General features: G+C 36.9%; 1 long non-coding RNA gene across 1 annotated transcript in view; it reads right to left on the bottom strand.

Annotated features, from left to right (window-relative positions):
• Nucleotides 1–8,988: 8,988 nt before the first annotated feature.
• Nucleotides 8,989–12,341, bottom strand: part of LOC125244112 — a 53,234-nt gene continuing 49,881 nt past the window's right edge. The window contains exon 3 of the long non-coding RNA XR_007179227.1: nucleotides 8,989–9,345. This is a non-coding gene — a long non-coding RNA (uncharacterized LOC125244112). The remainder of the gene's footprint in view (nucleotides 9,346–12,341) is intronic.

Here is a 12,341-nt window from a genome sequence, read left to right as displayed (position 1 = left end):
TTTACTTTATGGTTACACAAATTTATGGTCAAAAAATTGAAACTTTTCTTGAAAATGTTATAAAAGTTTTTCAAAACCATATGAAACCAACATGAATAGAAAGAGTGTGTTTCTATGCACATAAAGCACGTATGTTTTAAACAATTCAAAAAATCATTTCCATTATTGATCACATAAAATATGGATGTTTGTTTCCGCCATGCATAAAAATAAAAAAGGTAATTGTGACTTTTTATCTCACATTTCAGCTTTTTTTCTAATAGCAGTTTATATCTCAAAAAAGTCAGAATTTCAAGTTTATATGATACAATTCTGTCTTTATTTCTTGCAATTCCAAGAGAAAAAAAGGCTGTGAGATAAAAAGTCACAATTACCTTTTACATTTTGTTTTTTCTTCCATGGCGGAAACGAGCTTCCATACATAAAATGTATGACGTGCATGATGAAATTTATACTTTAAATTGACTCTAAATAAAGTTGCTTTGTGTAAAAGCCAAGTGAATAAATGACATAAAATACATTTTAAAACCTCTTATTTTAATTTCCCCATTAATCGTTCTCACGCACTATGTACGCAGCCCTTCCTGTCATTTGGCTACACATAGCGAGCCCGCTAGTCAGCGAGACGGCATCTCCGTTATCTTCACTTTGACACCTTTGAAAGTAATCCATTAAAATAACAATAAACGGATGCAAAAACAAAACAAAAAAGAGCCAAATGTCTTTGATTTACAAAAGCAAGACTTCTTGTCCTTAATTTTAATGTTGGGACCTTTGATTTCCTCTTGAATGGAAGGCTTAACTGATGCTAAGAGTATAGGGCAGTAACTGAAGACAATGAGAGCTTTCAAAGTTTAAGTGCCCATTCAAATGCTAAGAAAGCAATGGCTAATTATATAGTTCTAAGACGCTTGAAAGTCTCTTATCTGTCTTACATTAATGCCGAGTCACTGATGTGCTGTTTATTTCCCAGCAGTCATCTGGTTTCCTGCCCAATGAATGACAAGAGAGGAAGAAGGAGGTCCAAGCCTCTAATGATTCCAGTGAATTTAGATTTCAATAGGGCACTGGTCTTAATGACAGTCTTCACAGCTATGCTGAGAGAAACGGCAGAACGCTTCACTTTTCTCTTTCTTCTCATCTGCTGTCATTTTATAAACATCTCTCATTTAACTGTACAGAAATGTTAACCAAAGAGTTCTGGATTTTTCACTAATGTAAAAAAATATCAACCCAAAAATGTGTCAATGTTTGCCTTGACTATCTAAATGAGCGTTTGGCACTCTGACATGAATGAAGTCATTCATCTCAACCATTATCTCAGTATCTTCTCAATTATATTAGCAAGTCAAAGGCACTCTAAAAAGTTGTTTTTAAAGCAGTTTTCAATCTTTGTCTGTGCTTTACAATTACACTTCCTATTTTTAAAGAGCCTTATAAGATAGTTTGTTCATTCTTGTCCTCCAAATTCCGTTTTTTACACTATTAAAATCTAAAGTCTGGCTAATTTCTAACCCCTCCGGCTTCCCAAATCCCCTGTGAGTTCTCCCCAGGGATGCGGATGTGCAAAACAATTTTCCTTTTTTTCCAGCCAAATAAAAAAAGTACCATATCACACAAAGCCAGCTTAAATTAGTTGTTGCCAAGCAACCAGCATCAAAAGGTCCATTGCTTTGGGTTGAGGATGCCTGTAATTTAACACTTTGTGGCCACACTGAAATCACAATCAGCTAGCCAGAGTTTTCCGCAATTAGACCATCCCTGCACCCCAATTTACCACCGCTGCCTATAGAAAGTGTTCTGTAGGTGCTCAGGCTGAAAGCGTTTCATGCGCTGAATGACAGAAAGACGAGCACTGATGTCACATTTACCAATCTGATACCTTTTCATTCATTTTTTGTGTCATTTTTTACGTTACAATAAACGAATATGTATCAGAATATGTCTTGGATTTATTGTCTGTGACTTATTAGGGTATGTTTAGAGTTACAGACAACAATGTACTAAAAACGGAAAAGTTTTTCATTTGTTTTTTTTGCACACAGTTGACAACAATATCAAAACGATCTCCGTTCACACGGATCCGCGAAGACGACTAAAAACGCTGTATTATTCATGCCAGGCCCGTAGTTAGCGATGTCAAAAGAAACATTACAGGCCTAGAGACTGAACACATAATATTCTTGCGCATGACGTCACTGTTTTCACAAATTTTTGTAGTTTACACGGAGACGATAAAGGTATCGTTTTCAAAAACTTGCACTTTGAAACCCAATTTCAAAAGCTTGCCTTTTCAGGCCGCCAAAACGTCATTAGCCACATTTCCATTACAGATTTGCACAAAACTTTTGTGATATCTTCTAAATATCGACTTTTACATACAGCAGGTGACCTAAATGTGATATTGCATATTGCAGTTTGGCGAAATATTCCTATTTGAAATTGCCTGAAATACCACCATCCGAGTAAAAACTTTTTTGTGATATATATATGGGAGTTTTTGCGAAATTGCCATTTTCATTGAGCGCAATTTCAATTTGCGCAATTTAAAGGGTAATGGAAACGCAGCTATTGTTGTGTAAATGACCATTTTTTTATATTTTTAGAGGGGGTAACATATTTATAGGAAATACTTTTTACTTTGAAAAATGTATTTATCTGTGAAGACGGCTAAAAACGCAGTATTAAGCATGCCAGGCCAGTAGTAGGCGATGTCAAAACAAACATTACACACCTATAGACTGAACACGTAATACGCATGCGCATGACGTCACCGTTTTCACAAACTTTTGTAGTTTATACGGAGACGATAGATAACGGTATTGCTTGCATTGCAAAAGCTTGCATTTTCAGGTCGCCAAAACACTGTTGTTGTGTAAATGAACGGCTAAAATGCATAAAAAGTTTTCAGTTTTTAGCTGAAAACAATGTCGTGTAAACAGCCCCTTAGAATCAACTGCAAGAAAATTATCCTAAACTCTTAGTAAAAAATAATAATAATAATAATACAATCCTTGGGTTTCTATATATAACCCCAGGGTGCTTTATTCAATTTTAAAGAACCTTTTATGCCAAAATGGTTCTATATAAGGAGCAATATCTTAAATGATTGCATAATACTTTCATGTTTAATGTCTTATAATAAAGTATGTTTACGAACTGTTTAATTCATAAAATGTAATATTAAAAAAAATAATTAAAGGGGTGGTTCATTGCGATTTAACTTTTTTAACTTTAGTTAGTGTGTAATGTTGATGTTTGAGCATAAACAATATCTGCAAAGTTACAGCGCTGAAAGTTCAATGCAAATGGAGATATTGTCTTTCAAAGTTATGGCAGTTTAATGCCTACAAAAACGACCGGTTTGGACTACAACGAGCTTCTTCCCGGATTGGTGACATCATAAACCCTCCCCACGGGAACACGTAACAAAGTGGGTGAGGCCATGTCGCACAGCAGCATTATGGAAGCGGAAGAGTTGCCTACGCTGGAAGCACGCGGAATCAATAGATAATAGAACCCATTATAATCAGTGATATTGTCTACACTGGATGTGGCGCTGAAGACAGCTTCCAGAATCTACACGAGTTTAATGCTGGATTTGCACAAAGGCTATTACTGAAAGATGAAGCAGTTCCCACTTTAAAAGCAGAAGCTGCTGTTTTTGGGCCCCTAACTGTAAGTAGGTTTTATTGTTTGTACAGTACATGTCTTTTAAATGTATTATGTTGCTATTTTTTGGTTGCATCAAGGACATAAACAAAGACCAATGTGTTTTTGCTTCGCTAGCCAGATAGCTAAATTCTATTGCATACTTCTCCAACAAACACCAACAAACTTCTCTGTTCATAGACAAACAGTTGTTCATGCTATAAATTAAACAATACCTTTACAAAAATACTACTACTCAGTCATGTATTCGGCTACAGTAAAGCTTTAATCAGGATAAAACCGTATATTGAAAGCTAACAAACAGCAGTAACATTTACAAGTGACAGCATATCTAAACACTTTGACACAAATACAAACGGAAATACTTACCATTCAGAAACGTCCTTTAAAAACCGTGCTTGCAGAGGTTCTGCTTGACCCTCTTCATCATTACTGCGATCTAGGTCTGATTCGGGCTCAGTTTGATATGGCAATATAGATGCCATTATTTACATTTCCACTGAAGCACATGTAACAACTAATGGTAAGGGGCGTGGCATTTCCGGACGCTTCAGTGAATCACAATACACTGGGCCAGCTAACCAATCTGAGCACATTGCAGTTTCGTAGGGAATGGTATCATAGAACCAGGAAGTCAAACTGGCTGTTCAAATGACAATGGAAACAGCGGTGTAGAATAAAGGTAAAATATATGAAAATACAGCGTTTAAAAAACAAAACAAAACTAAGCATTAAAGGGTTAGTTCACCCAAAAATGAAAATTCTGTCATTTATTACTCACCTTCATGCCGTTCCACACCCGTAAGACCTTCGTTAATCTTCGGAACACAAATTAAGATATTTATGTTGAAATCCGATGGCTCAGTGAGGCCTCCATATAGCCGGCAATGACATTTCCTCTCTCAAGATCCATTAATGTACTAAAAACATATTTAAATCAGTTCATGTGAGTACAGTGGTTCAATATTAATATTATAAAGCGACGAGAATATTTTTGGTGTGCCAAAAAAACAAAATAACGACTTATTTAGTGATGGCCGATTTCAAAACACTGCTTCAGGAAGCTTCGGAGAACAATGAATCAAGATCGAATCACTAATTCGGATCGCATGTCAAACCGCCAAACTGATGAAATCACGTGACTTTGGCGCTCCAAACAGCTGATTCGACACGCTGATTCATTTATGATCCGATGCTTCCTGAAGCAGTGTTTTGAAATCGGCCATCACTATAAAAGTCATTATTTTATTTTTTATTTTTTTGGCACACCAAAAATATTCTCGTCGCTTTATAATATTAATATTGAACCACTGTACTCACATGAACTGATTTAAATATGTTTTTAGTACATTAATGGTTCTTGAGAGATGAAATGTCATTGCTCCCTATGCAGGCCTCACGGAGCCATTAATTTGTGTTCCGAAGATTAACGAAGGTCTTACGGGTGTGGAACGGCATGAGGGAAAGTAATAAATAACAGTGAACCACCCCTTTAATTGAAACTAAATCCATAAAATGACCCCATGATGGGAAATGTTCTATATATGAAGTGCCTGACAGAACCCTTTAAGATTCTAGAACCTTTTCTTCTAAGAGTGTATACAAAACAAACAACAAAAATACAACAAATGCATTTCCATTTACATAGTATAAAATGTTTCTGTTATGATGCAAATCCTAATTTGCACCTCTCGCAAATCATGCGATCATTTGTTCCATGATATCCTAATTTTTTGTAAAGTTCAGCTTGGTGATTATTCTCCTGCTGCCCAGATGAAGATTGTTTGTTGATTGCGCTCAGTATTTACGTCTGTCCTGTCTGATGATGGTAGATGAGGCCTTCGGCTTCAGCTGGAACGAAGACGTTTGCCGCAATCACAGCCTTTTACTCTCCTTATGAAAATTCAGTTTTTGCAGTGACCAGCCTGCTAAGCCAGACTGGGCAGACATGTGTGGAGGTGGTCTGGAGGTACACCGGAGACTGGAGTGCTTTTCTTTCCCCCTGTTGATTGACTCATCAAATCCCAACAGTTATCTAGCTGTCTGGTGGGACTTGTTTGCTATTGATTGATTTGATGGGAGAAAGAAATCATTAGGACATTCAAAGCAGAGAAGGAAATCTTGTGATTCACTGAAGTGGTCTGAGTGAGTTGATGATACACAGACATTTACAGCATATTTTATGGGCTGAAACACCTTAACGTAGCTGGCTGTGCTTTACAAAATGTTTTACAATAGATGTGAACTTTGAGAGACCACACACCAGATCCGATATTGTCTTCTGTTAAGCGTGTTAAGTGTTGTGCCGTCTCAGATTTTTAAGCCAAATGAATGTACAATGCTTTTATAATGTACTATACTGTAGGTAGAACATAAAATATTGTGACAGAAATCACACATTTACATAGCTAAATTTAATCAGTGCAAGCAAGTTGCACATTCTGCAGATAATTTGCTCCAAACTTAAAGGGTTAGTTCACCCAAAAATGAAAATAATGTCATTTATTACTCACCCCCATGCCGGTCAAAACCCGTAAGACCTTCATTAGTCTTTGGAACGCAAATTAAGATATTTTTGTTGAAATCCGATGTCTCAGCGAGGCCTGCATAGCCAGCAATGACATTTCCTCTCTCAAGATCCACTTGACTAAAAACATGTACTAAAAACATTTAAATCGGTTCATGTGAGTAATTTGGTTCAATATTAATATTGTAAAGTGACGAGAATATTTTTGGTGCACCAAAAAAAATAAAAAAATAACGGCTTATATAGTGATGGCCGATTTCAAAACACTGCTTCAGGGAGCTTCGGAAATGTCATCGCTGGCTATGCAGGCCTCACTGAGCCATCGGATTTAAACAAAAATATCTTAATTTCTGTTCCTAAGATTAACGAAGGTCTTACAGGTGTGGAACGGCATGAGGGTGAGTAATAAATGACAGAATTTTCATTTTTGTGTGAACTAACCCAGGGTTAGTTCACCCAAAAATGAAAATTCTGTCATTTATTACTCATCCTCATGTCATTCAAAACCCGTAAGATTAAGATATTTTTGATGAAATCTGAGAGCTCTGTGTCCCCTCCGATGAGAATACTTGCACAAAAACAAAACAAAAATAAAGATTTTATTCAACAATTTCTTCTTCTCTTTCCTGTCATTCTCCTATGCTGTTTATGAGACAGTGCAGCGCTTCTGGGTTCTACATCAGAACGCAGAGTCAGTATTGGTCGACGCTGTAGACATGAGCACCACAACGGATGCATGTGATGCTGACGCAGGAGCTGGCCAATAATGAGTTGCCGTTCTGACGTAGAACCTGGGAGCACTGCACTGTCTCTACAACATAAAAAAAGTATTTTCGTCAGTTCAGGTTAAACCACTGTATGGACTATTTTAACAATGTCTTTACTACCTTGCTGGGCCTTGAAAGTGGTAATAATGTTGCAGTCTTTCGGAGGCCAAAAAAACCCTCAGATTTCATCAAAAATATCTTAATGTGTGTTTCGAAGATGAACGAAAGTCTTACAGGTTTGGAACGACATGAGGGTGAGTAATTAATGACAGAATTTTCATTTTAGGATAAACTAACCCTTTAAAGATGCTCTTTTCCAATCCAGTCTTCAGTGTCTCATGATCCTTCAGAAATCATTCTAATATGCTGATTTAGTGCTCCAGAAACATTTATTATTATCATTATTATCGGTTTTGAAAACAATTGTGCTGCTTAATATTTTTGTGGAAACTGTGATACAATATTTTTTTCAGCAGCTACAGTGACGCAATGACTTTACCAACTGGTGACTGGCTTTTTTATTTAGAAGGTGAGACTTATTCCACCATACTGCATGTTGCACTTTCTCTCATTTATAAGCTGTGTCCCAATTCAGAGGCTGCATCCTTTGAAGGACACAGAGTTCAAAGGGCATGCCTTCGAAGTACGCTAAGGTCGGACCAACTGTGACAGCTACTGTTGACGAGCAGCAGTAGCGTTAGTACTGGACTTTTTTGAAAGTTATATTGAACTGTCTGAAAACAAAACAGTGATTACAACTTGTCTAAATATGTTCACCTTGGTCTATTTAAGTACATAATGAAGAGTATAAACTATATAAAATTGTGTCTTAGTAAGATACACTATATTGCCAAAAGTATTGGGACACCCTTCCAAATCATTGAATTCAGGTGTTCCAATCACTTCCATGGCCACAGGTGTATAAAATCAAGCACCTAGGCATGCAGACTGCTTCTACAAACATTTGTGAAAGAATGGGTCGCTCTCAGGAACTCAGTGATTTCACGCGTGGTACCGTGATAGGTTGCGACCTGTGCAATAAGTCCATTTGTGAAAATTCCTCACTACTAAATATTCCACGGTCAACTGTTAGTGGTATCATAACAAAGTGGAAGCAATTGGGAACAACAGCAACTCAGCCATGAAGTGGTAGGCCACGTAAAAATCACAGAGCGGGGTCAGTGCATGCTGAGCAGAAGTCGCCAACTTTCTGCAGAGTCAATAGCTACAGACCTCCAACCTTCTTGTGGCCTTCAGATTAGCTCAAGAACAGTGCGTAGAGAGCTTCATGGAATGGGTTTCCATGGCCGAGCAGCTGCATCCAAGCCTTACTTCACCAAGCGCAATGCAAAGCGTCTGGTGTAAAGCTCGCCACCACTGGACTCTAGAGCAGTGGAGACGTGTTCTCTGGAGTGACGAATCACGCTTCTCTGTCTGGCAATCCGATGGACGAATCTGGGTTTGCCGGTTGCCAGGAGAACGGTACTTGCCTGACTGCATTGTGCCAAGTGTAAAGTTTGGTGGAGGGGGATTATGGTGTGGGGTTGTTTTTCAGGGGTTGGGCCCTTAGTTCCAGTGAAAGGAACTCTTAATGCTTCAACATACCAAGACATTTTGGACAATTTCATGCTCCCAACTTTGTGGGAACAGTTTGGGGATGGCCTCTTCCTGTTCCAACATAACTTGCACCAGTGCACAAATCAAGGTCCGTAAAGACATGGATGACCAAGTTGGTGGTGTGGAGGGACTTGACTGGCCTGCACAGAGTCCTGACCTCAACCCCATAGAACACCTTTGGGATGAATTAGAGCGGAGACTGTGAGCCAGACATTCTCGCCAACATCAGTGCCTGACCTCACAAATGCGCTTCTAGAAGAATGGTCAAAAATTCCCATAAACACACTCCCAAACCTTGTGGAAAGCCTTCCCAGAAGAGTTAAAGCTGTTATAGCTGCAAAGGGTGGGCCAACTCCATATTAAACCCTACGGATTAAGAATGGGATGTCATTAAAGTTCATGAGCACATAAAGGCAGGCATCCTAAAACTTTTGGCAATATAGTGTATGACAACATTTGAACCTCTTTAAAGTTTTTTATTTTTACATTTGTATCATTTGATATTCGAATAATTTGAAACCCAATACTTGTGATTTAAAGTGTAATCCGGCAATTTTTCTCAAAAAATCCTGTCGTCACAAGTGCAATGAATTCTGGGGTAGGGTAGGCTGTGAAGGATCCATCTGTTGTATCCGTCATTGCCCGGAAATGAAGGACACGTTTCGCGTCCGTATTTGAAGAAGCATTTGAATTGGGACAGCCTTTGTTGCTCCGCTGTGACGCCATCAGCCTTTTGAATGCAGCCTTCGAAGGATGCAGCCTCTGAATTGGGATGCAGCAATAGTAAATTGAGTGCACTGTCTTTTTATATATAAAGTATTTGATCCCAGCTAACAGGGAACATTCTAAGAACTTTTGCTATTCTGGCATGATTCTCTCAATGTAATAAAGAAACATTCTTCCAGTAACGTTGATAGAATGTGCATTCAAAGTTATCTGGTCTTTAATGTTTTCAAAACATTAGCACAAAAACATTATTTATACATCGATCATGGAACGTTTTTTTATTAAATGTTGGACGTTCATCTAAAATTTTATAAATGTTACTACTAGTTTCAGAATGTTCAGAGAACATTCAAAAGTAACATTCCCATAATGTTTGAAGGATGATAAAATGGAATGTTTTCTTAATATTTGCATATCGAAGAAAAACATTCAGAAACGTTTTTTTATAGCTTAAAGGGAATATTAGCAAAACATTCTTAGAACATATTTTTGTTAGCTGGAATATATATGAATTTATATGTATATGTGACTCTCTCTCTCTCTCTCTCTCTATATATATATATATATATATATATATATATATAAAATGAAATGTATTCATTTTTTCCTTTGGTCATGTATTATTTCATTAATAGCACCAAGTGCACCAGTACTGCACTATTAAAATATAGATGCATGACATCCATGTGTTAAGTCTGTACACAAAGTAAAAAGTGCTTTGACATATTTAACATGTTTTTGTGGGTGTGCCATTTTTAAAAGTTCCTTTTTTAAGGCCTTATTTTGAGTCACTGTGCTTCACCAGAAGGAAATTTACTGAGCTGTAAGTGGTAGGTAGCTAGCATGAAAAATTACAGGAAAGGAAAAAAGACAAATGAAGCAGAGGAGCATGTTTTGGCATGTGTCTGTGGCGTGTGGAGATGTGGTACGCTACATCTGGGAGAGACAGATCCTTGACGCCAACTTCGCTTTTCAGTTGATAGCCACAGAAAAAAATGCCAACTAGTTGGAAGACTAAGATTAATAAAATGAACATTACTGAAAATAAAAGTCTTGTGTGAAAGATCAGGGCTCAGACAGGTACTTCCTACAGGTGATGCATCTCTCTCTCAGACTTTTTGACTTTGGTCATAACCTGTAGAGAATGATCACAGGGGCCGCCAGTACTCACAGACCTCTGACCCCAGCTTCAAACGGAGAACGGCAGTAAATCATGCCACGGCAGATGCCCTTAAATATTCCCATTAAGCAGCCAACTCCCTTCGGGCCAAGCTTACAGGAATGTCAACCAACTACTTCAACAGAGCCTGAGGTGAGAGACCACAGAGAACAACTGTACACATTTTAAAGTGAATTATAGTCTATTAGTTGCTGTATTTTCTCAGTAATGTTTACAGTAGTAGTTCTACAATTTATTAAAACACTATTCATGGTGCTTAGGTTTGCAACATGAGTGAATAAATGATGTGGCTCTATTTTAAATTTGCTGTTGCATGTTACTTATTTTTTAAATCTGAAATTAAATTGGTTGAGAGCCTGCTTGACAACTCTACTAAAAAGTTCACACCTAACAAAGATTCAGCTGACTATAGTCAAATTTCTGCATTTGATCAAATATACAGTAAAACAGTAATATTATGAAATATTATTACAATTTAAAATAACTGTTTCTATTTTAATATATTTTAAAATATAATTTATTCCTCTGATAGCAAAGCTGAATTTTCAGCATCATTACTCCAGGCTTCAGTGTCACATGATCCTTCAGAAATCATTCTAATATGATGATTTGGTGCTCAAAATTCAACATTTCTTATTATTATCAATGTTGATAACAGTTATACTCCAATAACAGCATTTATTTGAAATATAAGTATTTTATAACATTATAAATGTCTTAATAGAACACGTTATGATCTATAAATGGAATTTCGTATATGATTTAGCTTAATCTATATTCTTAAACTCAGTGTTTCTTGTCTGTATCACTGTCCATTAGTTCTGTGCTATATCAGTGTTATTCACCGATTATTTCCCTCTGATTTTAGAGATAAGTTGTGGGGTTAGGTTTAGGGGTAGAGATATGGTTAGGACAAAATTTTCAGTCAGGTATGTTGTTCCAGTATCAATAAAATATGTTGATCCAGGAACACGTCTGTCCTGGCAAAATCACGGTGCCAATTCACTGACATGAACTAGTGTGTAATATTCACAAAGAATATTTTTATTTCTGTTTATTCTGCTTTTTTCTTCAACTTCCATTGAAATATTTGATATATAGTTAAGTTAGCTGATCATTAAAAAACAGGGTCCCACTTTATATTAAGTGGCCTTAGCTACTATGTACTTTTAAATTAATCATTTGGTACAATGCACTTATTGTGTACATACATGTTTTTACATTGTTCTTATATTTTAAAAACACCTGCATGTAATTACATCTGTAATTAATTTCTGTACTTACATTTATAATTACACTGTTGACCCATCCCTTACACCTTACACTACCCTTAAACCTACCCATACCAGCAAAGCTTTCCCTAACCTTACCCGTATCCCACCTCAATAGCAGCAAAAGTGTTTTTCAATTCAATATTAACCCAATAAGTACATTGTACTTATTTTTTGATGTAAGTACATAGTAGTTAAGGCCACTTAATATAAAGTGGGACCAAAAACAGTCATTGTTATATTCTACTGGAATCATGAGGGAATCAAGCGAAGTAGAAAAAAGTACACTGAAATGCATTTGCTGGGGGACAGAGTGAAATTCAGGAGTGTAACTGGAGAAAATGCACTGAAAGTAAATAGAAAGTTAATAAAGTCCAAGTTCCGAATCACAAATGGTTAATCACAATAATGGGGATTTCAAACGAAACTATGAACGCTTTTCCCATTTCCGTGGTTCTCAGAAACGGAAATCGTCATAGTTGGGTAAACTTCTATAGTGGTGTACAGGAGATGGTAGTAAATATAATTTTTGTATTTCCATTTGCTCCAAAAAAAAACCATGATAGCATTTCCACAAATTT

Source organism: Megalobrama amblycephala, linkage group LG13 (genome assembly GCF_018812025.1).
Source record: "Megalobrama amblycephala isolate DHTTF-2021 linkage group LG13, ASM1881202v1, whole genome shotgun sequence".
NCBI classification, from domain to species: domain Eukaryota; kingdom Metazoa; phylum Chordata; class Actinopteri; order Cypriniformes; family Xenocyprididae; genus Megalobrama; species Megalobrama amblycephala.
This window is presented reverse-complemented; position numbering and strand designations above follow the sequence as displayed.